The sequence below is a fragment of the Lolium perenne genome, chromosome 1 (genome assembly GCF_019359855.2).
Source record: "Lolium perenne isolate Kyuss_39 chromosome 1, Kyuss_2.0, whole genome shotgun sequence".
Classification (NCBI taxonomy): domain Eukaryota; kingdom Viridiplantae; phylum Streptophyta; class Magnoliopsida; order Poales; family Poaceae; genus Lolium; species Lolium perenne.
Genome location: NC_067244.2, coordinates 217,431,992 through 217,456,941, shown reverse-complemented (window position 1 = coordinate 217,456,941; position 24,950 = coordinate 217,431,992). Strand labels below are relative to the sequence as shown.

Genomic DNA, 24,950 nt, shown 5'->3' with positions numbered 1-24,950 from the left:
TTGGTTTTGTTTTTTTTTTGGTACCTGGAATATGAGATTGTGGCCTTGTGCTACGACAGAAAGAAAAAATGGACCAACATAAGTAGGTTCACACTTTATCCAATAAACCAGATATATACAATGAGTCACATTTTTTAACGCTTCTAGTTTTTCTTGTATTTTCACATCAAGGGGTTTCTTGTGCCCCTCTGCACCAACTTTATAGTCCAGTAGACACAAAATTTATCAAAAGTAATATTAGGGGCCTTGAGGGAATATAGTTACAAAAGGATATGTTGTTTGTGTTTGTTTGCGAAATGTAATATTAGGGTTTATGGTTTAGGGACCCTTGAGGAAGCGATACCTTTTGTTTCACCTTTGTTTACGTGCTAAATACTCCCTCTGTTTATAAATGTAAGACATTTTAGCTAATCTAGATTGCTTAAACCTCTTATATTACCAAATGGAGGATTTGAATAGAACGCAATGGTTCAACGATATTACAGAGAGCGATCAAGGGGAGGCAATGGAAGGAGCGACACCACAGTGATTGACTCGATCATGACATGATGTGTTTGCTTGTTGTAGCCTACTAATTGGGCATGATTACCTTCTTGCCTCCGATACCGAATTTTCCTTATATGGATGGCATAATTCCGCGCACATGTTTCCTAAAGATATATTCCTAATATCCCTCTTAATTAAAACTTGTACAAGTTTAGATTATCTTCAAATTTTCTAATTCCCTATGAGCTAAAGCCGTTGTGAGCCATCTGCGACTTCGTCATGTGTTGAGATGAATATGACATTGATGCATGTAAAATGCGTACATGAACTTTATACTTTATTATCATGAATTCCCATATATTTGCAACATATATGATGATAATACCATGTTTTACATTGATTTACGAGGATTTATCAATGATCCCCTTTATTTGGTTTATAACTCTACAGAATAGGAAAACCATGTTTTGTGTATTTTTTACTTTCAGATACCTATACGGAGTCAATTTGAGCTAGAATTTTGGGGATGTTATTTTTTCACCATAAGAAGCAAGATGGGCTTTTGGACCATACCTGGAGAGGCTTGAGGGCCAAAATATGCCTGCTAGGGCGCGCCATCCACCCTCTTTCAGTCGTCGATCGCCCAATTCGCTTGATTCTTTCGCAAACCAACATATTTTGACCTAAAAACCACTATATATCACTACCAGAAACCGAACTTTTCCGCTCGGCTGGCTATTTTCCTGTGAGGCCCGGATTAGTTCCCAGGAATAAATATAATCCTGACGGGTTTTCTATGGACGCCAGGAATATACTACATTTTGTTGTGGCCTCGCTCGGCCCGCCAGGATAACTCATTTTCCTGTGTGTAGCTCATCCCACGGGAATTATTTTACAGTTAGCCCGCCACCGGGTATCCGCGAAAGGCGAGTTCGAGGGCCAACATTTCCATCTCCGCGCCAACTCTAGTGTATTCGCGCCATGGCTTCACGGGAGAAAAAAAGAACACTAGATAAGGCAAGCCCTAGAAAATTTTCCCATTTATTTGTCTTCTCCACGTACTCAGTACTCACCGCCGCCGCACTTAGCCTAGCTCCTCTCCAGGCCCTCCACCGCCGATTTCCACCATATCCCTGCACGGATAGCTCCCATCTCCGACCTGTAGCTCCGCCTCTCCCACCCTCTCCCGCCTGCATCCGCGAGCGCCGCCCCTGCCTACACCCTCTGCCTCCTCCTCCCGCCTCCATTCGTGGCCGGAACTCCGTACGAAGCCTGACGCCGCATCCATCCGCGCCTGTCGCCCAGCTCATCTCAGTCGACCTAGACAGGAACCGCATACACCTTTCTTTTCATCAGCATATTCGTTTTGGAGTGGTAACTGGTAAGTCCTGTATTGGGTTGTTTATTACCCATACTTGATGTGCCGCATGTTGTAGGAGCTAGCTAATTCTTTTCCTAATTGGTAGTTAAGTAAATTTGATCTTATTATATCTAGTGAATGGTATTGGATAGGTGACATATTGATTTTTTTTTCCATGGTTGATGTGTTGCCTGGTGGGACGACCTAGCTTGAATTCTTGTCCTGAGCTATTGTGGAAGGTGCAGCCTATCTATACAACCTCTTGTAGCTGCTGTTTTGCATCTTCAGAAATCTTCGTGTCAAAAGGAAGGAATTATATTGTGTAATTTGGAGTCAAGCGCAAAACAGAATTAATAAGGTACCTCTCACACTTTGGTACTACATGCTTGTCTTGATATGGTAATTAACATATGGATAAATGATGCGCTGATTGTTACCGTGTTATTTGCTGATGTCTCTTTTTATACACTGACACATTCGCTAGGAATAGTGTGCTGTAATGTTGTGATCTAATTTATAACTAATGAATCTAAGTCTTCAAACACAGAGCTATTTATGGCAGATCGTACATGGATGTATAGTGGTTGGCAGCGTGGTAGATCCCCCAGCAATGAATGGATTGAGAACACCAAACTTTTCTTAGATCGTGCTTTCTCTATTGTTGGTGTAGCTGAAGATAATACTGTCAAGTGTCCATGTCCATGCCGCTAAGTGTCGGAACTATTTTAGTCATGTAAGGGATGAAATAGAGATGCACTTGTGTTACAACGGGTTTAAGGAAAACTATGAAACATGGACTGCACATGGTGAAACCCGTGGTGTTATGTCTGACCAGGCCGGCTCATCATTAGCTCATGAGGATTTCTTAACTGACCGGATGGACAATATGTTAATTGACCTTGCCGGTCAACAGCCCCCATCAATTGAGGATGAGCCATCAGCCTCCGCTCAAGCCTTCTATAGGATGGTTGCTAGTGCCGATGAACCAGTGCATAAGAGCACAACACACTCATGTCTTTCTGCCATTGCTCGTTTGCTAGCTATAAAGTCACAGTACAACATGTCCATTGCAAACTATGATGCTATCTTAGAACTTATTCATGAACTTCTTCCTGGGCAATCTAATATGTGTAAGGACTTCTACCGCTCCAAGAAATTGATTGAGGGCCTAGGTATGCCATATGTCAAAATTGATGTATGTAAGAATAATTGCATGCTATACTACAAAGCTTTTTTTTCGAAATAGGGGAAGTATCACCCCAGCTTCTGCATCCAAGGGATGCACACGGCTTTTTTATTAGATAATTCACAACACCTTACAAGAGCAAAAGAAAAGATCAAAACTATACAAAGCTATACTACAAAGCTAACGAGCGAAAAGATAAGTGTGATTTTTGTGGTACCTCTCGCTATGTGCAAGGCCAAAATAAAGTCCCCCATAAAGTGTTGAGATATCTCCCCTTCACAGAAAGGCTACAAAGGCTATATGCACATGAGGAGACTGCTAAACAAATGCGGTCACATAGCCGATCTACTTCTAATTTCATGGTTCATCCTTGTGATGGGGAAGCTTGGCAACAATTTGATAAGGATTATCCATTGTTTGCAAGTGATCCAAGAAATGTTAGGCTAGTTTTTCCTACAGATGGTTTCACATCCTATGGTTTAGGTGCTACTCCGTACTCATGTTGGCCAGTCTTTGTTTCTCCATTAAATCTCCCTCCTGGAAAACTTTTGAAGAAAGAGTACATATTCCTCTGCCTTGTTATTCCTGGTCCCGAACATCCAGGAAAGAAGCTAGGTGTCCTGATGCAGCCTTTAATTGATGAACTTATAGAATTGTGGGAGGGGCGGCTAACTTGGGATGCCTCTGTCAAAGTGTCAAGCAGAACTTCCCTATGAGGGCCGCATTTCTATGATCAGTTCACGATTTTCCTGCTCTTGGTATGGTCTCTGGATGGAGCACCCATGGAAAGCTAGCTTGCCATATATATTTGGCTGATTCCAATGCATTTTAGCTCACTCATGGGCATAAGCCTTGCTGGTTTGATTGCCACAGGCGCTTTCTACATCGAGATCATGAATTAATATTCCAAGAAAATGCATTTAGAAAGGACACTGTAGTGCTTGAGGGGCCACCAAGGCGTCTAACGGGAAAGGAGTTGCTTGCTCACATGCACAAGAATGTCGCTGATACCAAGAATTATAATAAGTTGCACAATTGGACTCACATAGGTTGCTTTTCACAGCTAGAGTACTTTTCTAAACTAAAGCTCCCACACAACATTGATGTTATGCATAATGAAAAAAATGTTGGTGAAGCTACTGAGCCTAATAGGGCAGAGGCTAACCGTATTTACTCGTGCAATTCTTATCATATTTATATTTGCAACGCTTGTTTGAAGGAGATATGCCCTAGAGGCAATAATAAAGTGGTTATTATTTATATCTTTATGTTTATGATAAATGTTTATATATCATGCTATAATTGTATTAACCGAAACATTAGTACATGTGTGATATGTAGACAAACAAAGAAGTCCCTAGTATGCCTCTTAACTAGCTTGTTGATTAATGGTTGATTAGTTTCATAATCATGAACATTGGATGTTATTAATAACAAGGTTATGTCATTGTATGAATGATGTAAATTAAGCGTAGCATAAGATCTCGTCATTAAGTTATTTGCTATAATCTTTTGATACATTGTTACCTAATCCTTATGACCATGAGATCATGTAAATCACTTATACCGGAAAGGTACTTTGATTACACCAAACGCCACTGCGTAAATGGGTGGTTATAAAGGTGGGATTAAGTATCCGGAAAGTATGAGTTGAGGCATATGGATCAACATTGGGATTTGTCCATCCCGATGACAGATAGATATACTCTGGGCCCTCTCGGTGGAATGTCGTCTAATGTCTTGCAAGCATATGAATAAGTTCATAAGAGACCACATACCACGGTACGAGTAAAGAGTACTTGTCAGGAGACGAGGTTGAACAAGGTATAGAGTGATACCGAAGATCAAACCTCGGACAAGTAAAATATCGCGTGACAAAGGGAATTGGTATCGTATGTGAATGGTTCATTCGATCACTAAAGTCATCGTTGAATATGTGGGAGCCATTATGGATCTCCAGATCCCGCTATTGGTTATTGGTCGGAGTGAGTACTCAACCATGTCCGCATAGTTCACGAACCGTAGGGTGACACACTTAAAGTTGGATGTTGAAATGGTAGAACTTGAATATGGAATGGAGTTCGAATATTTGTTCGGAGTCCCGGATGAGATCCCGGACATCACGAGGAGTTCCGGAATGGTCCGGAGAATAAGATTCATATATAGGATGTCATTTTATGTGAATTAAAATGATGCGGAAGGTTCTATGGAAGGTTCTAGAAAAGTCCGGAAGAAACCACCAAGGAAGGTGGAGTCCCGGAGGGACTCCACCTCCATGGCCGGCCAACCCTAGTGGGGGAGGAGTCCCAAGTGGACTCCCCCAAGGGGGGCCGGCCACCCCCTCCATGGAAGGTGGAACTCCCACCTCTAGTGGGAGTCCTAGCTTGGGTAGGTTTCCCTATCTTATGGAAGGTTTTGGGTTCGGGTCTTATTCGGAGACTTGTAGTCCAACCCTTGGGGCTTCCACCTATATAATGAGGGACAAGGGGAGGGGGCCGGCCAGCTCAAGACCACCACCTGGCCGCACCCCCCAAGTGGCCGGCCACCCCCTCCCAAACCCTAGCCGCCCCCCTCTCCTCCATAGCTCCCGCGTGCTTTAGCGAAGCTCCGCCGGAGTTCTCCACCGCCACCGACACCACGCCATCATGCTGTCGGATTCAAGAGGAGCTACTACTTCCGCTGCCCGCTGGAATGGGAGGTGGACGTCGTCTTCATCAACAACCGAACGTGTGACCGAGTACGGAGGTGCTGCCCGTTCGTGGCGCCGGAGGGATCGTGATCAAGATCTTCTACGCGCTTTTGCAAGCGGCAAGTGAACGTCTACCGCAGCAACAAGAGCCTCCTCTTGTAGGCTTTGGAATCTCTTCAAGGGTGAGACTCGATAAACCCCTCGTTGCTACCGTCTTCTAGATTGCATCTTGGCTTGGATTGCGTGTTCGCGGTAGGAAATTTTTTGTTTTCTATGCAACGTTATCCTACAGTGGTATCAGAGCCGTGTCTATGCATAGATGGTTGCACGGGTAGAACACAATGATTTTGTGGGCGTTGATGCTCTTGTTATCTTTAGTTTGAGTACTTTGCATCTTTGTGGCATAGTGGGATGAAGCGGCTCGGACTAACTTTACATGACCGCGTTCATGAGACTTGTTCCTCGTTCGACATGCAACTTGTATTGCATAAGAGGCTTTGCGGGTGTCTGTCTCTCCTACTATAGTGAAGATTCAATTTACTCTTCTATTGAAAACATTAGTATCAACGTTGTGGTTCATGTTCGTAGGTAGATTAGATCTCTCTCGAAAACCCTAAACCACGTAAAATATGCAAACCAAATTAGAGACGTCTAACTTGTTTTTGCAGGGTTTGGTGATGTGATATGGTCATAATGTGATGATGAATATGTATGAGATGATCATTATTGTATTGTGGCAACCGGCAGGAGCCTTATGGTTGTCTTTAAATTTCATGTTGAGTAGTATTTCAAAGTAGTTGTAATAGTTGCTACATGGAGGACAATCATGAAGACGGCGCCATTGACCTTGACGCTACGCCAACGATGATGGAGATCATGCCCGAAGATGATGGAGATCATGTCCGTGCTTTGGAGATGAAGATCAAAGGCGCAAAGACAAAAGGGCCATATCATATCACATATGAACTGCATGTGATGTTAATCCTTTTATGCATCTTATTTTGCTTAGATCTCGACGGTAGCATTATAAGATGATCCCTCACTAAAATCTCAAGATAATAAAGTGGTCATCCTTAGTAGCACCGTTACCAAGTCTTGTCGGTTCGAAGCATCTCGTGATGATCGGGTGTGATAGAATCAACAAGTACATACAACGGGTGCAAGACAGTTTTGCACATGCGGATACTAAGGTGGCCTTGACGAGACTAGCATGTACAGACATGGTCTTGGAACACGTGATACCGAAAGGTAGAGCATGAATCATATGGTTGATATGATGAACACTTTGAGTGTTCGCCATTGAAATCACACCTTGTCTCGTGATGATCGGACTTAGGTGCGGTGGATTTGGTTCGTGTGATCACTAAGAAAATGCGAGGGATATTGTTTTGAGTGGGAGTTCACCTAGATTTTTAATTATGTTGAATTAAAATTTGAACTCAATTTGTCATAAACTTAGTCTAAACTTTTGCAAATATATGTTGTAGAGATGGCGTCCCCAATCAATTTTAACCAGTTCCTAGAGAAAGAAAAACTTAAGAGCAACGGTAGCAACTTCACCGACTGGTTCCGTCATGTGAGGATCTTCCTCTCTGGCGGAAATCTGCAATATGTGCTTGATGCACCGCTAGGTGACCCTCCTGCAGAAACTGAAACCGATGAAGTAAAAGCTGTTTATGAGACTCCGAAAATTCGGTACTCTCAAGTTCAGTGTGCCATCCTGTGCAGTCTGGAATCCGATCTTCAAAAACGTTTTGAGCACCACGATCCTCATGAGTTGATGAAAGAGCTGAAAGCTATTTTTGAGACTCATGCGGTTGTGGAATGCTATGAAGCATCGAAACAATTCTTCAGCTGCATGATGGAAGAAGGCAGCTCCGTTAGTGAGCACATGCTCGCCATGACCGGGCATGCGAAGAAACTCAGTGACTTGGGAATAGTGATTCCTATCAGACTGGGGATTAATCGTGTCCTTCAATCACTGCCACCAAGTTACAAGAACTTTGTGATGAACTACAATATGCAGAACATGAACAAGGAGTTACCTGAACTCTTTGGCATGCTAAAAGTTGCTGAGATTGAGATCAAGAAAGAGCACCAAGTGTTGATGGTCAACAAGACCACCAGTTTCAAGAAACAGGGCAAGTCTAAGGGAAAATTCAAGAAGGGTGGCAAGAAAGCTGCCACGCCTCCTGTGAAACCTAAGAACGGCCCTAAGCCTGATGCTGAGTGCTATTACTGCAAGGAGAAGGGACACTAGGAGCGTAATTGCTCCAAGTATCTGGCTGATCTGAAGAGCGGCCTTGTCAAGAAGAAGAAAGAAGGTATATCTGATATACATGTTATAGATGTTTATCTCACTGGTTCTCGTTCTAGTACCTGGGTATTTGATACTGGTTCGGTTGCTCATATTTGTAACTCGAAACAGGAACAAAAGAATAAACGACAACTACTGAAAGATGAAGTGACGATGCGCGTTGGAAACGGATCCAAGATCAATGTGATCGCTGTCGACACACTTCCTCTACATCTACCTTCGGGATTAGTTTTAAGCCTAAATAATTGTTATTATGTACCTGCGTTGAGCATGAACATTATATCTGGATCTTGTTTAATGCAAGACGGTTATTCATTCAAGTCTGAGAATAATGGTTGTTCTATTTTTATGAATAATATCTTTTATGGTCGAGCACCACAAAAGAATGGCTTATTTCTGTTAGATCTCGATATTAGTGATACGCATATACATAACGTTGATGCTAAGCGAATTAAATTGAATGATAATTCTACTTATATGTGGCACTGTCGTCTTGGTCATATTGGAGTGAAACGCATGAAGAAACTCCATACTGATGGATTACTTGAATCACTTGACTTTGAGTCACTTGATAAATGCGAAGCATGTCTAATGGGTAAAATGACTAAGACTCCATTTTCTGGTATGATGGAGCGAGCTACTGACTTATTGGAAATCATACATACCGATGTGTGCGGACCAATGAGCGTAGCATCGCGCGGTGGTTATCGTTATGTTCTAACCTTCACAGATGATCTGAGTAGATATGGGTATATCTATTTCATGAAACATAAATCCGAAACTTTCGAGAAATTTAAGGAATTTCAAAGTGAAGTAGAAAATCAACGTAACAAGAAGATTAAATTTTTACGATCTGATCGTGGAGGTGAATATCTGAGTTATGAGTTTGGCATGCATTTAAAGAAATGCGGAATACTTTCACAATTGACACCGCCGGGAACACCACAACGAAACGGTGTGTCCGAACGTCGTAATCGAACTCTCTTAGATATGGTTCGTTCTATGATGTCTCTTACTGATTTGCCGTTATCTTTTTGGAGTTATGCATTAGAGACAGCCGCATTCACTTTAAATAGAGCACCATCAAAATCCGTAGAAACGACACCGTATGAATTATGGTTTAATAAGAAACCTAAGCTGTCGTTCCTTAAAGTTTGGGGTTGCGAAGCCTATGTAAAGAAGTTACAACCGGACAAGCTAGAACCCAAAGCGGAGAAATGCGTCTTCATAGGATACCCTAAGGAAACTATAGGGTACACTTTCTATCACAGATCCGAAGGCAAAATCTTTGTTGCTAAGAACGGAACCTTTCTTGAGAAAGAATTTCTCACTAAAGAAGTGACTGGAAGAAAAGTAGAATTCGATGAGATTGATGAATCTATACTCGTTGATCAGAGTAGCGCAGTACCGGAAGTTGTACCTGTACCGCCTACACCGGCAACAGAGGAAGCTAATGATAATGATCATGAAACTTCGAACGAGGAAACTACTGAACCTCGCAGATCGACAAGGGAACGTGCCACTCCTGATTGGTACGATCCTTGTCTAAATGTCATGATTGTGGATAACAATGATGAGGACCCTGCGACGTATGAAGAAGCGATGATGAGCCCAGATTACAACAAATGGCAAGAAGCCATGAAATCCGAAATAGGATCCATGTATGATAACAAAGTATGGACTTTGATAGACTTACCTGATAACCGAAAGGCTGTCGAAAATAAATGGATCTTCAAGAGAAAAACAGATGCTGATGGTAATATTACTGTCTATAAAGCTCGACTTGTCGCAAAGGGTTTCCGACAAATTCAAGGAGTTGACTACGATGAGACTTTCTCACCTGTAGCGAAGCTAAAATCTGTGAGGATTTTGTTAGCAATAGCTGCATTTTTCGATTATGAGATTTGGCAGATGGATGTCAAAACGGTGTTCCTTAATGGAGACATTGAGGAAGAGTTGTATATGGTACAACCCAAAGGTTTTGTCGATCCTAAAAATGCTGACAAAGTATGCAAACTTCAGCGTTCAATCTATGGACTGAAGCAAGCATCAAGAAGTTGGAACCGACGCTTTGATAAGGTGATCAAAGACTTCGGGTTTATACAGTGTCATGGAGAGGCCTGTATTTACAAGAAAGTGAGTGGGAGCTCTGTAGCATTCCTGATATTATATGTAGATGACATATTATTGATCGGGAATGATATAGAACTATTAAGCAGTGTAAAAGGTTATTTGAATAATAGTTTTTCAATGAAAGACCTTGGTGAAGCATCGTATATATTAGACATCAAGATTTATAGAGATAGATCAAGACGCCTAATAGGGCTATCACAGAGTACATATCTGGACAAGATTCTAAAGAAGTTTAGAATGGACGAAAGTAAGAAAGGGTTCTTACCTATGTTACCAGGCAAGGTCTTGAGTAAGACTCAAGGACCGGCTAAGGCAGAAGAAAGAAAAAGGATGAGTAATATCCCCTATGCCTCGGCAGTAGGATCTATCATGTATGCCATGCTATGTACTAGACCGGATATAGCACATGCTGTTAGTTTGACTAGCAGATATCAAAGTGATCCAGGAATGGAACACTGGACAGCGGTCAAGAATATCCTGAAGTACTTGAAAAGAACTAAGGATATGTTTCTTTGTTATGGAGGTGACCAAGAGCTCGTTGTAAGTGGTTACACCGATGCAAGTTGGAACACTGATCCGATGACTCTAAGTCACAATGCGGTACGTGTTTATATTGAATGGTGCTGCAGTAAGCTGGGCAAGCTCGAAGCAGTGCACGGTGGCGAAGTCTTCAACAGAATCAGAGTACATAGCGGCTTCAGAGGCTTCATCAGAAGCGGTATGGATGAAGAGGTTCATTGTAGAGCTCGGTGTGGTTCCTAGTGCATTGGATCCATTAATCATTTACTGTGATAACATGGGTGCCATCGCCAATGCACAAGAGCCAAGGTCACACAAGAGGCTGAAGCATATCAAGCTGCGTTACCACTCGATTCGCGAGTACATCGAAGATGGAGAAGTAAAGATTTGCAAAGTACACACTGATCTGAATGTAGCAGATCCGTTGACTAAAGCTCTCCCTAGGGCAAAGCATGACCAACACCAGAATGCCATGGGTGTTAGATATATTACAATGTAATCTAGATTATTGACTCTAGTGCAAGTGGGAGACTGAAGGAGATATGCCCTAGAGGCAATAATAAAGTGGTTATTATTTATATCTTTATGTTTATGATAAATGTTTATATATTATGCTATAATTGTATTAACCGAAACATTAGTACATGTGTGATATGTAGACAAACAAAGAAGTCCCTAGTATGCCTCTTAACTAGCTTGTTGATTAATGGATGATTAGTTTCATAATCATGAACGTTGGATGTTATTAATAACAAGGTTATGTCATTGTATGAATGATGTAATGGACACACCCAATTAAGCGTAGCATAAGATCTCGTCATTAAGTTATTTGCTATAAGCTTTCGATACATTGTTACCTAATCCTTATGACCATGAGATCATGTAAATCACTTATACCGGAAAGGTACTTTGATTACACCAAACGCCACTGCGTAAATGGGTGGTTATAAAGGTGGGATTAAGTATCCGGAAAGTATGAGTTGAGGCATATGGATCGACATTGGGATTTGTCCATCCCGATGACGGATAGATATACTCTGGGCCCTCTCGGTGGAATGTCGTCTAATGTCTTGCAAGCATATGAATAAGTTCATAAGAGACCACATACCACGGTACGAGTAAAGAGTACTTGTCAGGAGACGAGGTTGAACAAGGTATAGAGTGATACCGAAGATCAAACCTCGGACAAGTAAAATATCGCGTGACAAAGGGAATTGGTATCGTATGTGAATGGTTCATTCGATCACTAAAGTCATCGTTGAATATGTGGGAGCCATTATGGATCTCCAGATCCCGCTATTGGTTATTGGTCGAAGTGAGTACTCAACCATGTCCGCATAGTTCACGAACCGTAGGGTGACACACTTAAAGTTGGATGTTGAAATGGTAGAACTTGAATATGGAATGGAGTTCGAATATTTGTTCGGAGTCCCGGATGAGATCCCGGACATCACGAGGAGTTCCGGAATGGTCCGGAGAATAAGATTCATATATAGGATGTCATTTTATGTGAATTAAAATGATGCGGAAGGTTCTATGGAAGGTTCTAGAAAAGTCCGGAAGAAACCACCAAGGAAGGTGGAGTCCCGGAGGGACTCCACCTCCATGGCCGGTGATACGTCTCCGACGTATCGATAATTTCTTATGTTCCATGCCACATTATTGATGTTATCTACATGTTTTATGCACACTTTATGTTATATTCGTGCATTTTCTGGAACTAACCTATTAACAAGATGCCGAAGTGCCAGTTGCTGTTTTCTGTTGTTTTTGGTTTCAGAAATCCTAGTAAAGAAATATTCTCGGAATTGGACGAAATCAACGCCCAGGGTCCTATTTCGCCACGAAGCTTCCAGAAGACCGAAGAGGAGACGAAGTGGGGCCACGAGGTGGCGACACCCTAGGGCGGCGCCCCCCCCCCCCCTTGGCCGCGCGGCCCTATGGTGTGGGCCCCTCGTGCCGCCTCTTGACCTGCCCTTCCGCCTACAAATAGCCTCCGTCGCGAAACCCCCAGTACCGAGAGCCACGATACGGAAAACCTTCCAGAGACGCCGCCGCCGCCAATCCCATCTCGGGGGATTCAGGAGATCGCCTCCGGCACCCTGCCGGAGAGGGGAATCATCTCCCGGAGGACTCTACGCCGCCATGGTCGCCTCCGGAGTGATGAGTGAGTAGTCTACCCCTGGACTATGGGTCCATAGCAGTAGCTAGATGGTTGTCTTCTCCCCATTGTGCTTAATTGTCGGGTCTTGTGAGCTGCCTAACATGATCAAGATCATCTATCTGTAATTCTATATGTTGCGTTTGTTGGGATCCGATGAATAGAGAATACTTGTTATGTTGATTATCAAAGTTATGTCTATGTGTTGTTTATGATCTTGCATGCTCTCCGTTACTAGTAGATGCTCTGGCCAAGTAGATGCTTGTAACTCCAAGAGGGAGTATTTATGCTCGATAGTGGGTTCATGTCTCCATGAATCTGGGGGAGTGACAGAAACCTCTAAGATTATGGATGTGCTGTTGCCACTAGGGATAAAACATTGGTGCTATGTTCAAGGATGTAGTTACTGATTACATTACGCGCAATACTTAATGCAATTATCTGTTGTTAGCAACTTAATACTGGAGGGGGTTCGGATGATAACCTGAAGGTGGACTTTTTAGGCATAGATGCATGCTGGATAGCGGTCTATGTACTTTGTCGTAATGCCCAATTAAATCTCACTATACTCATCATAATATGTATGTGCATGGTCATGCCCTCTTTATTTGTCAATTGCCCAACTGTAATTTGTTCACCCAACATGTTGTTTATCTTATGGGAGAGACACCTCTAGTGAACTGTGGACCCCGGTCCAATTCTCTATACTGAAATACAATCTACTGCAATACTGTTCTACTGTTTTCTGCAAACAATCATCATCCACACTATACATCTAATCCTTTGTTACAGCAAGCCGGTGAGATTGACAACCTCACTGTTTCGTTGGGGCAAAGTACTTTGGTTGTGTTGTGCAGGTTCCACGTTGGCGCCGGAATCTCTGGTGTTGCGCCGCACTACATCCCGCCGCCATCAACCTTCAACGTGCTTCTTGACTCCTACTGGTTCGATTAAACCTTGGTTTCTTACTGAGGGAAACTTACCGCTGTGCGCATCACACCTTCCTCTTGGGGTTCCCAACGGACGTGTCAACTACACGCATCAAGCAAATTTCTAGCGCCGTTGCCGGGGAGATCAAGACACGCTGCAAGGGGAGTCTTCACATCCCAATCTCTTTACTTTGTTTTTGTCTTGCTTTGTTTTATTTACTACTTTGTTTGCTGCACTAAATCAAAATACAAAAAAATTAGTTGCTAGTTTTACTTTATTTGCTATCTTGTTTGCTATATCAAAAAAACACAAAAAAATTAGTTACTTGTATTTACTTTACTTGATTCATCATGTTTCCTTTTAATTTTACCACGAAAGACATACCGGTAGGACGTGGGTCTATAGTTGGGAGAAATAATATAGAGGAATTTTTCAACCATGTTAGTACCATTGAAGATTTTGAAGATAGACACTTGGTAGACCTTGCGCCTACTTATGAAATTGCTGCTGCGCATTTAGTTCGCCTGTTGGAAACTAAATTTGTTAATCTCAATCCTATAATCCAACACATGTTCCTTACACTTGGTGATATGGAAGAGGGGGAAAAGAAAGATTTTGTTTTAGAAACCCTTCTTAGAGAATTTGGTGGTCTAGCAAGAGAAGCTAGAAAGGTCTTTGCTAAATATGATATGCTTGGTTCTTATACCAATTTTGTTAGTCTCCTTGAAAAGATGGATATGGATAGAATAAAGTACACTAATAATATTAATGATGGTGGGGAGATCAAAGCACCAATACCATGTAAGCTCCTAGCGATGAATGATGCACTAGAAAATAACTATGCTTGGCTTGTTCCTGAAAATTTGTTTGATGAGAGTAGCAAGCCCAAGACTAATGAAAAGGGAGATGCTAAAACTTATGTATCTAATATACTATGCCTGGTTGAGAAAACTCCACACCCCGCTGTAGATGCACCATCCTTTGATAATACTTGATACACACTTTCTGCGCCTAGCTGAAAGGCGTTAAAGAAAAGCGCTTATGGGAGACAACCCATGTTTTTACCTACAGTACTTTGTTTTTATTTTGTGTCTTGGAAGTTGTTTACTACTGTAGCAACCTCTCCTTATCTTAGTTTAGTGTTTTGTTGTGCCAAGTAAAGTCGTTGATAGAAAAGTTCATACTAGATTTGGATTACTGCGCAGAAACAGATTTCTTTGCTGTCACGAATCTGGGCTGTTTTCTCTGTAGGTAACTCATACAATTATGCCAATTTACGTGAGTGATCCTCAGATATGTACGCAACTTTCATTCAATTTGAGCATTTTCATTTGAGCAAGTCTGGTGCCTCGATAAAATTCGTCAATACGAACTGATCTGTTTTGACAGATTCTGCCTTTTATTTCGCATTGCCTCTTTTGCCATGTTGGATGAATTTCTTTGATCCATTAATGTCCAGTAGCTTTATGCAATGTCCATAAGTGTTAAGAATAATTGTGTCACCTCTGAACATGTTAATTTTTATTGTCGCTAACCCTCTAATGAGTTGTTCTAAGTTTGGTGTGAGGAAGTTTTCAAGGATCAAGAGAGGAGTATGATGCAACATGATCAAGGAGAGTGAAAGCTCTAAGCTTGGGGATGCCCCGGTGGTTCACCCCTGCATATTCTAAGAAGACTCAAGCGTCTAAGCTTGGGGATGCCCAAGGCATCCCCTTCTTCATCGACAACACTATCAGGTTCCTCCCCTGAAACTATATTTTTATTCCATCACATCTTATGTGCTTTGCTTGGAGTGTCGGTTTGTTTTTGTTTTTGTTTTGTTTGAATAAAATGGATCCTAACATTCACTTTATGGGAGAGAGACACGCTCCGCTGTAGCATATGGACAAGTATGTCCTTAGGCTCTACTCATAGTATTCATGGCGAAGTTTCTTCTTCGTTAAATTGTTATATGGTTGGAATTGGAAAATGATATATGTAGTAATTGCTATAATGTCTTGGGTAATGTGATACTTGGCAATTATTGTGCTCATGTTTAAGCTCTTGCATCATACACTTTGCACCCATTAATGAAGAAATACATAGAGCATGCTAAAATTTGGTTTGTATATTTGGTCTCTCTAAGGTCTAGATAATTTCTAGTATTGAGTTTGAACAACAAGGAAGACGGTGTAGATTCTTATAATGTTTACAATATGTCTTTTATGTGAGTTTTGCTGCACCGGTTCATCCTTGTGTTTGTTTCAAATAGCCTTGCTAGCCTAAACCTTGTATCGAGAGGGATTACCTCTCATGCATCCAAAATACTTGAGCCAACCACTATGCCATTTGTGTCCACCATACCTACCTACTACATGGTATTTTCCGCCATTCCAAAGTAAATTGCTTGAGTGCTACCTTTAAAATTCCATCATTCACCTTTACAATATATAGCTCATGGGACAAATAGCTTAAAAACTATTGTGGTATTGAATATGTACTTATGCACTTTATCTCTTATTAAGTTGCTTGTTGTGCGATAACCATGTTCACTGGGGACGCCATCAACTACTCTTTGTTGAATTTCATGTGAGTTGCTATGCATGTTCGTCTTGTCTGAAGTAAGAGAGATCTACCACCTTATGGTTAAGCATGCATATTGTTAGAGAAGAACATTGGGCCGCTAACTAAAACCATGATCCATGGTGGAAGTTTCAGTTTTGGACATATATCCTCAATCTCATATGAGAAAATTATTAATTGTTGTTACATGCTTATGCATAAAAGAGGAGTCCATTATCTGTTGTCTATGTTGTCCCGGTATGGATGTCTAAGTTGAGAATAATCAATAGCGAGAAATCCAATGCGAGCTTTCTCCTTAGACCTTTGTACAGGCGGCATAGAGGTACCCCTTTGTGACGCTTGGTTAAAACATGTGCATTGCGATGATCCGGTAGTCCAAGCTAATTAGGACAAGGTGCGGGCACTATTAGTATACTATGCATGAGGTTTGCAACTTGTAAGATATAATTTACATGATACATATGCTTTATTACTACCGTTGACAAAATTGTTTCATGTTTTCAAAATCAAAGCTCTAGCATAAATATAGCAATCGATGCTTTTCCTCTATGGAGGACCATTTCTTTTACTATTCATTGTTGAGTCAGTTCACCTATTTCTCTCCACCTCAAGAAGCAAACACTTGTGTGAACTGTGCATTGATTCCTACATATTTGCATATTGCACTTATTATACTACTCTATGTTGACAATATCCATGAGATATACATGTTACAAGTTGAAAGCAACCGCTGAAACTTAATCTTCCTTTGTGTTGCTTCAATGCCTTTACTTTGAATTATTGCTTTATGAGTTAACTCTTATGCAAGACATATTGATGCTTGTCTTGAAGTACTATTCATGAAAAGTCTTCGCTATATGATTCACTTGTTTACTCATGTCATATACATTGTTTTGATCGCTGCATTCACTACATATGCTTTACAAATAGTATGATCAAGGTTATGATGGCATGTCACTCCAGAAATTATCTGTGTTATCGTTTTACCTGCTCGGGACGAGCAGAACTAAGCTTGGGGATGCTGATACGTCTCCGACGTATCGATAATTTCTTATGTTCCATGCCACATTATTGATGTTATCTACATGTTTTATGCACACTTTATGTCATATTCGTGCATTTTCTGGAACTAACCTATTAACAAGATGCCGAAGTGCCGATTCTTTGTCTGCTGTTTTTGGTTTCAGAAATCCTAGTAAAGAAATATTCTCGGAATTGGACGAAATCAACGCCCAGGGTCCTATATCGCCACGAAGCTTCCAGAAGACCGAAGAGGAGACGAAGTGGGGCCACGAGGTGGCGACACCCTAGGGCGGCGCGCCCCCCCCCCCTGGCCGCGCGGCCCTATGGTGTGGGCCCCTCGTGCCGCCTCTTGACCTGCCCTTCCGCCTACAAATAGCCTCCGTCGCGAAACCCCCAGTACCGAGAGCCACGATACGGAAAACCTTCCAGAGACGCCGCCGCCGCCAATCCCATCTCGGGGGATTCAGGAGATCACCTCCGGCACCCTGCCGGAGAGGGGAATCATCTCCCGGAGGACTCTACGCCGCCATGGTCGCCTCCGGAGTGATGAGTGAGTAGTCTACCCCTGGACTATGGGTCCATAGCAGTAGCTAGATGGTTGTCTTCTCCCCATTGTGCTTAATTGTCGGGTCTTGTGAGCTGCCTAACATGATCAAGATCATCTATCTGTAATTCTATATGTTGCGTTTGTTGGGATCCGATGAATAGAGAATACTTGTTATGTTGATTATCAAAGTTATGTCTATGTGTTGTTTATGATCTTGCATGCTCTCCGTTACTAGTAGATGCTCTGGCCAAGTAGATGCTTGTAACTCCAAGAGGGAGTATTTATGCTCGATAGTGGGTTCATGTCTCCATAAATCTGGGGGAGTGACAGAAACCTCTAAGATTATGGATGTGCTGTTGCCACTAGGGATAAAACATTGGTGCTATGTTCAAGGATGTAGTTACTGATTACATTACGCGCAATACTTAATGCAATTATCTGTTGTTAGCAACTTAATACTGGAGGGGGTTCGGATGATAACCTGAAGGTGGACTTTTTAGGCATAGATGCATGCTGGATAGCGGTCTATGTACTTTGTCGTAATGCCCAATTAAATCTCACTATACTCATCATAATATGTATGTGCATGGTCATGCCCTCTTTATTTGTCAATTGCCCAACTGTAATTTGTTCACCCAACATGCTGTTTATCTTATGGGAGAGACACCTCTAGTGAACTGTGGACCCCGGTCCAATTCTCTATACTGAAATACAATCTACTGCAATCTTTGTTCTCTTGTTTTCTGCAAACAATCATCATCCACACTATACATCTAATCCTTTGTTACAGCAAGCCGGTGAGATTGACAACCTCACTGTTTCGTTGGGGCAAAGTACTTTGGTTGTGTTGTGCAGGTTCCACGTTGGCGCCGGAATCTCTGGTGTTGCGCCGCACTACATCCCGCCGCCATCAACCTTCAACGTGCTTCTTGACTCCTACTGGTTCGATTAAACTTTGGTTTCTTACTGAGGGAAACTTGCCGCTGTGCACATCACACCTTCCTCTTGGGGTTCCCAACGGACGTGTCAACTACACGCATCACCCGGCCAACCCTAGTGGGGGAGGAGTCCCAATTGGACTCCCCCAAGGGGGGCCGGCCACCCCCTCCATGGAAGGTGGAACTCCCACCTCTAGTGGGAGTCCTAGCTTGGGTAGGTTTCCCAATCTTATGGAAGGTTTTGGGTTCGGGTCTCATTCGGAGACTTGTAGTCCAACCCTTGGGGCTTCCACCTATATAATGAGGGACAAGGGGAGGGGGCCGGCCAGCTCAAGACCACCACCTGGCCGCACCCCCCAAGTGGCCGGCCACCCCCTCCCAAACCCTAGCCGCCCCCCTCTCCTCCATAGCTCCCGCGTGCTTTAGCGAAGCTCCGCCGGAGTTCTCCACCGCCACCGACACCACGCCGTCGTGCTGTCGGATTCAAGAGGAGCTACTACTTCCGCTACCCGCTGGAACGGGAGGTGGACGTCGTCTTCATCAACAACCGAACGTGTGACCGAGTACGGAGGTGCTGCCCGTTCGTGGCGCCGGAGGGATCGTGATCAAGATCTTCTACGCGCTTTTGCAAGCGGCAAGTGAACGTCTACCGCAGCAACAAGAGCCTCCTCTTGTAGGCTTTGGAATCTCTTCAAGGGTGAGACTCGATAAACCCCTCGTTGCTACCGTATTCTAGATTGCATCTTGGCTTGGATTGCGTGTTCGCGGTAGGAAAATTTTTGTTTTCTATGCAACGTTATCCTACATGTTTGAAGTTACCGAGCCTAATAGGGCAGAGGCTAACCGTATTTTAAAGGGTTGTGTGAGGAGGAAAGTAAAAGACAATATGTACCAAGCTTGTGTGGATGCTGTCAAGATATACTATGATAACCAAGGAGAAGAACTCGATGACAAGCTGGCATGTTCAAGGGAGCTTACTCTTGAATAATACTTAGCTAGCAGAGTGGACTGGTTCAGTCCTACAGTATGGCCTCATATTTGCAGATATTGGTGCTCAAAAGAGTTCAAGCAAGCAAGGTCTAGAGGGCAGGCTTCTCGCTTAAAATCTCTAGATGTTGCTCAAATCGTGGAGGTTCACGACCGTTCACAGAAACAAGGCAGTATTTGGTATGACATGAACTTATTGTCTGTTTAACTCAGTCTAATCTATCTTTTGCATTGTTTTATCCACTATATATTGCACATGTAGGAACATAAATTTGGACCTGAGAAGGCTACCATAATGAACACATATGCTGCAATGAAATCTGGTATCAAAAATTTGGATGAAAGTGGCTGTAGCGGTGCAATCAGCAGCCAGAAAGCACAAAAACGCCTTGTATGTGACATCCGCTTCTTTTATTTTTGTGTTAGCTCATTAATTTTGTGCAAACTAAATAGTTGTTGCTGCTATAGGATGCATATTGCAATGGTCTTAAGAAAGCACATCCAGAGGATTGGCAAGACATTGATTTGGATGAAAGTGTCTTGTACAACACATCGGGTGGCATGCCACATGGCCGCCTATAAATTGCTACTGGTGCCGTCAAGAAAGCCCACATTATCTCTGCTGCAAAGGCAACAAATCTGAAGCCCTCAAGTTCTGTTGCTTACCGTAATGTCATCCAAGAGAATCAACAGTTACGTTCTCCAGATGAGATTCTAACAAGGAAAACAGAAATGCATTACCAAATGTTCAGGGTAATGATAAGTATGATTTGTTACAATGTAGCTATAAATGGAAAAATATGTTCTACATCATGATAAAATATGCTTTCTTCTCGCAGATGCTTTTTGCTTAGATGGGCAGGGACCTGCCGGAATGGTTCCAACAAGGTCAAACCCAAGCTCATACCCAGGTCAGAATACATTTCCCATCTTTGAACCTTAAGCTAATTTAGTTTTGCTTACTATTGCATAAGCTGTACATTAATAAGATACTTAATTTGTTACATGGTGCACATGACTTTGTAGGGGAACACAGACTTGGAGGATCCTGCTATGGATGACCTTGTTGGCATGGAAACAATGGAGGCAGCAATGATGGTGAGAACATTTGTGGTGATAGCAAGGACTTTGTCTACAATGAAGATGGTGATGGTAACTATGCTTCTGGAGGAGGTTCTCACTAGTGTCCTTGCACTTCAGCTAGTTATTGGCACTCATATGGTATTTTGGATCTTTTGTGGTTTGACTATCTTTGATAAACTTAGGTTAAGTGATGTATGGGAAATAGTGAAGTTATGTATGTAGGTGATGGTCCTGACCGTGAAACTCTATGACTTTGAAGTTCATGTATTTTGTTGTTACATTGCACTGCCATGTGCAAGTTTGTGTCATGTCTGTCACCAACCTTTAGTGTACTATTACATTGTTATTTGTAGACTCGTTCTGGAATATGATGTGGAGTTCATTAGTTGGCTTAAACCTATATTCACTGAATGATTTTTCCTGGCGGTACTCCCATATTCCTGTGAGCAGTCTATTGTCATGTAGCCTACAATCCCTTGCGGTACAAGCATTTATCATGTGGGCTTGTTTTCATATGATTTTGTTTTCCTGGAGGCTTTTCCCTGTGGGTCAATTGACACCAAAATAAAATTAGTAAACCTGACGGACTAACAATTTCCTGTGGGCCACCGTCAGGAACACCCGCCAGGGAAATAATTCCTGTCAGCCAACCGTCAGGCATTTTTTATTTCCCCATCGAAATAATCCCGGCGGAATTATCCTGTCGGTCAGCCGACAGGAATTATTATCCTGACGGTTTATGCTAATTTCCTGTAGGATCATGGCCGTGGGGAAAATACCAGTTTCTGGTAGTGTATATATGACCCCCGAGGGTTCTCTGAAGGGGAGCGCCCCATGAATATTTTCTTGTGTTATCTCTTATAAGAGAGATATGTTGCATCATCTCTATGTTAGGACCATATGAATGCATTTCTTACACATATTGAAGTTATATTATTTATATCTCATTGATGAATTGTCATTGTTCACTACAACTTAAAAGAGAGAATAGTCAAGTGAACCCATGAATTCCGGTTCAATTTTGATCATAACAAACACCTTTCCATTGCATTTATCTTAGTTTCTATTTACTGCACTATTTCATTCGAAAATACAAAAATATTTATTTATCTTATTTGCACACAAGAACCCAAAACAAACAAATCTTTACAGCTTTTACTAGTTTAGTTTAGTTTACTTTAATTATTACTTTATTTTACTTTTACTTACACGAAATCTCTACCACACGGTAGAGTTGGGGACACACGGCTTTATTTTTTGCAGGATTGCTAGAAGAAGAGAGGGAGAGATACCTCTTTACTCCATTCCCCGAGAGTTCGATATAAACCCTTGATTCACCCTTGTGAGGAAAATACTCTGCTCACACAACACTCTGCACTTGGAGTCTCAACTTCATCAGATATCAAGCATTTTCAGTGCAACTCTTTCTCTGACACAATGTAAAGTGATCTCTATGTGTATTGTACGTGCACGAAAATTTGGGTTAGTGGAAAGATATGTAGCGCCCATATTGTCACACCACAAACATGGTACCTCATGGATTTTAGTACCAAGCTCATTTAGAAGTGTTTATACTGATATGACTTTGTTTGTATCATTTGCCAAGGATTTGTATTCAACTTCTGTGCTAGATCTAGACACAGTTAGTTGTTTTGTTGCACTACATGATATAAGATTTGGTCCAAGGAATATGACAAAACCTCCACTATATATTCTATCATCAACACAACCTACTTCTGCAGTAAAAAGTACGAATCAAGGTAGACATAAACTTCTTAGAAGTGACTCATGTTGTGAGACTATCTTTAATCTATCTTAGGATCCTCTTAACTATTGTCCAATGTACTATAGTAGGAGCATGAAGGTACTGACAAATGTTATTAACTAAAAATGATATATCAGGTGTAGTTAATATCAAGTATTTCAAAACACCTATAGTAGGTTAACTTGACACTTGGAGGAAAGAGGAAATCAAGCTATATGTAGTAAGATCTCGAAATTTTGTCTCTTCACCTTGTAAGTAATGTTGAAATAGTTGTGTATACCGACATCTCTCAAAAGTCACATGTAATTGAGTTGTTTCAGTTTTATTTAGATTGATCTAAAGTCTACACCATAGATAAGTGTGAAATGCAAGTTGTGATAGTTTTGATTGTAACAAACTCACATTATACTCTATCATCTTTGACACCAATTTATTCAGGTGGTCTCCTACGGGATGTGAAACGCTTCACCATCTTTTTTCATCATATTATATCATAGCCTACTCTTCCATAAAAACATCTACACCATGTCCCAAGATTTGTCGGCCACAATGTTTTTCCGCTCCAGCTTCATTCCCAATCCGGTGAGCAAGAAACTGGCTTCAGATAAGTTCCTCTTGATATGACCATGGACAACAAAATCAAGATGGTGGTGAATCCAACTTAACACCTCTTGGTTACTCTGGACCAAACATGTTCTAGGTTTCCCACTATGTTTTGGCACAAGTTCTTGACCTGAACACCATTGGCATATTTTCTAAGGAGATCGAGTAGATGTAATCTTCACAATCACTTGAATGAGTAATTTAAAAACAAATTCAACTGAACAACATAAAGAAGGGAGAGATAAACATGAATATCTACTTTATAGAGATGCAGATGCTTTCAAATGATATGACAACAGACAATTAAAAGGTTTAGGGTGACGATCTGATCTAAGACCTCGCGGGGCTCGATGCTGATTATAATCCATTCATTTCGGTATTTCAGCCTCGACTCAAACCGGCACTCCACTGACTTTGAATGAGCTCATTGTCGATCTCCTGGTGGTGAACTCGATGTCAAGGGTAGCCATGGGTAATCCAACAACAGAGACAACAGTGGCGGTGTAGGTGGCTTTCGTGGATGCTGTTGTGGAGATAAATTTAGAAGCTACACTTGGCAGCCCGCAATAGTAAGTCAAGCCTCGGGGGTTGTTGTTCGGCGGCTGCGGTTGTGGAGATAACCAAGGAAGCTTCATGGGCAACCCGCATCAACAATACGTCAAGTTTCCGTGATTGTGGATACTTTAGCAACAAAAACAACATACCTAGGAGCAAGCTGATGTGGCAAATCTCTAGCACTACCAGAAAACCTCGGATCCTTGACTGGGTGGATTTTTCTTAAGAGGCCTGCACTAGGCCATCAAGAAAATGCATTTTATTGACCGTAAAATTATTCTTCTCATGTTAAATCACGTTAACTTAGCAGTTCTAGTATACCTCTCAGGTTACCGTTAGGTTTTGTTAACTTGACGGGAATTCGTATTTTGTTGGTGGTTTTCAACTCTCTGGGATTTGAGGTTTTCTGGGAGTGTAGGGAAGGCTCATGAAATAACCGATTACACGAAAGGATATTATTTGTTTCCAAGTTCAATAGCAATTTACAAAGACTTTATTATAAATATCCAACAAAATTGGTAAATAACAATACAAAAAATCGTATTAAACTTGAAAACCCATATATACGTTGTTTATGATGTGTCATTAATCTAACTTTGACATGAATATCTTTGTGCCGCCTTCTACGGGAGGTGTCAAACATCATAAGAAAATGAATTGCTTTGCCACAATAACCAACAAATGATTTAATCACTTGTTTAAAGTGATGGTTGGTCTTCAACCTGGAGTAAATTAGTAAAGTCATTTATATTTTTTGTTCAGTTCTCACTTCTTGGTTACTCTCTCTCGTTGATCACTTCCGACATTTAGAAGGTAGTTGACATGGAATATTACATACTCTTTGGGTATCTTAACATTTTCATCGGTGGTTTTCTCATTATAGGGCCACGAGGCATAGTAATTAAGTTAAGCATACATAATATATTTTATGGAATGCTTTGTTTTTATATAATCACTAGTGGAAAAGAGGCCTTTCGTCCCAAGCAAATGTCCCCGTTTTGAACCAAATCGGGACCAATGGGGGGCATTGGTCCCGGTTCATCATGAAAACCCTTTAGTCCCGGTTCGTTTGGACCCTTTAGTCCTGGTTGGTAATACAATCCGGG

General features: G+C 41.7%; 1 pseudogene; it reads left to right on the top strand.

Moving 5' to 3' along the window:
- The first annotated feature begins 2,401 nt into the window (after window positions 1-2,401).
- LOC127318795 (uncharacterized) lies at window positions 2,402-21,112 on the top strand (annotated as a pseudogene).
- The last annotated feature ends 3,838 nt before the right edge of the window (window positions 21,113-24,950 follow it).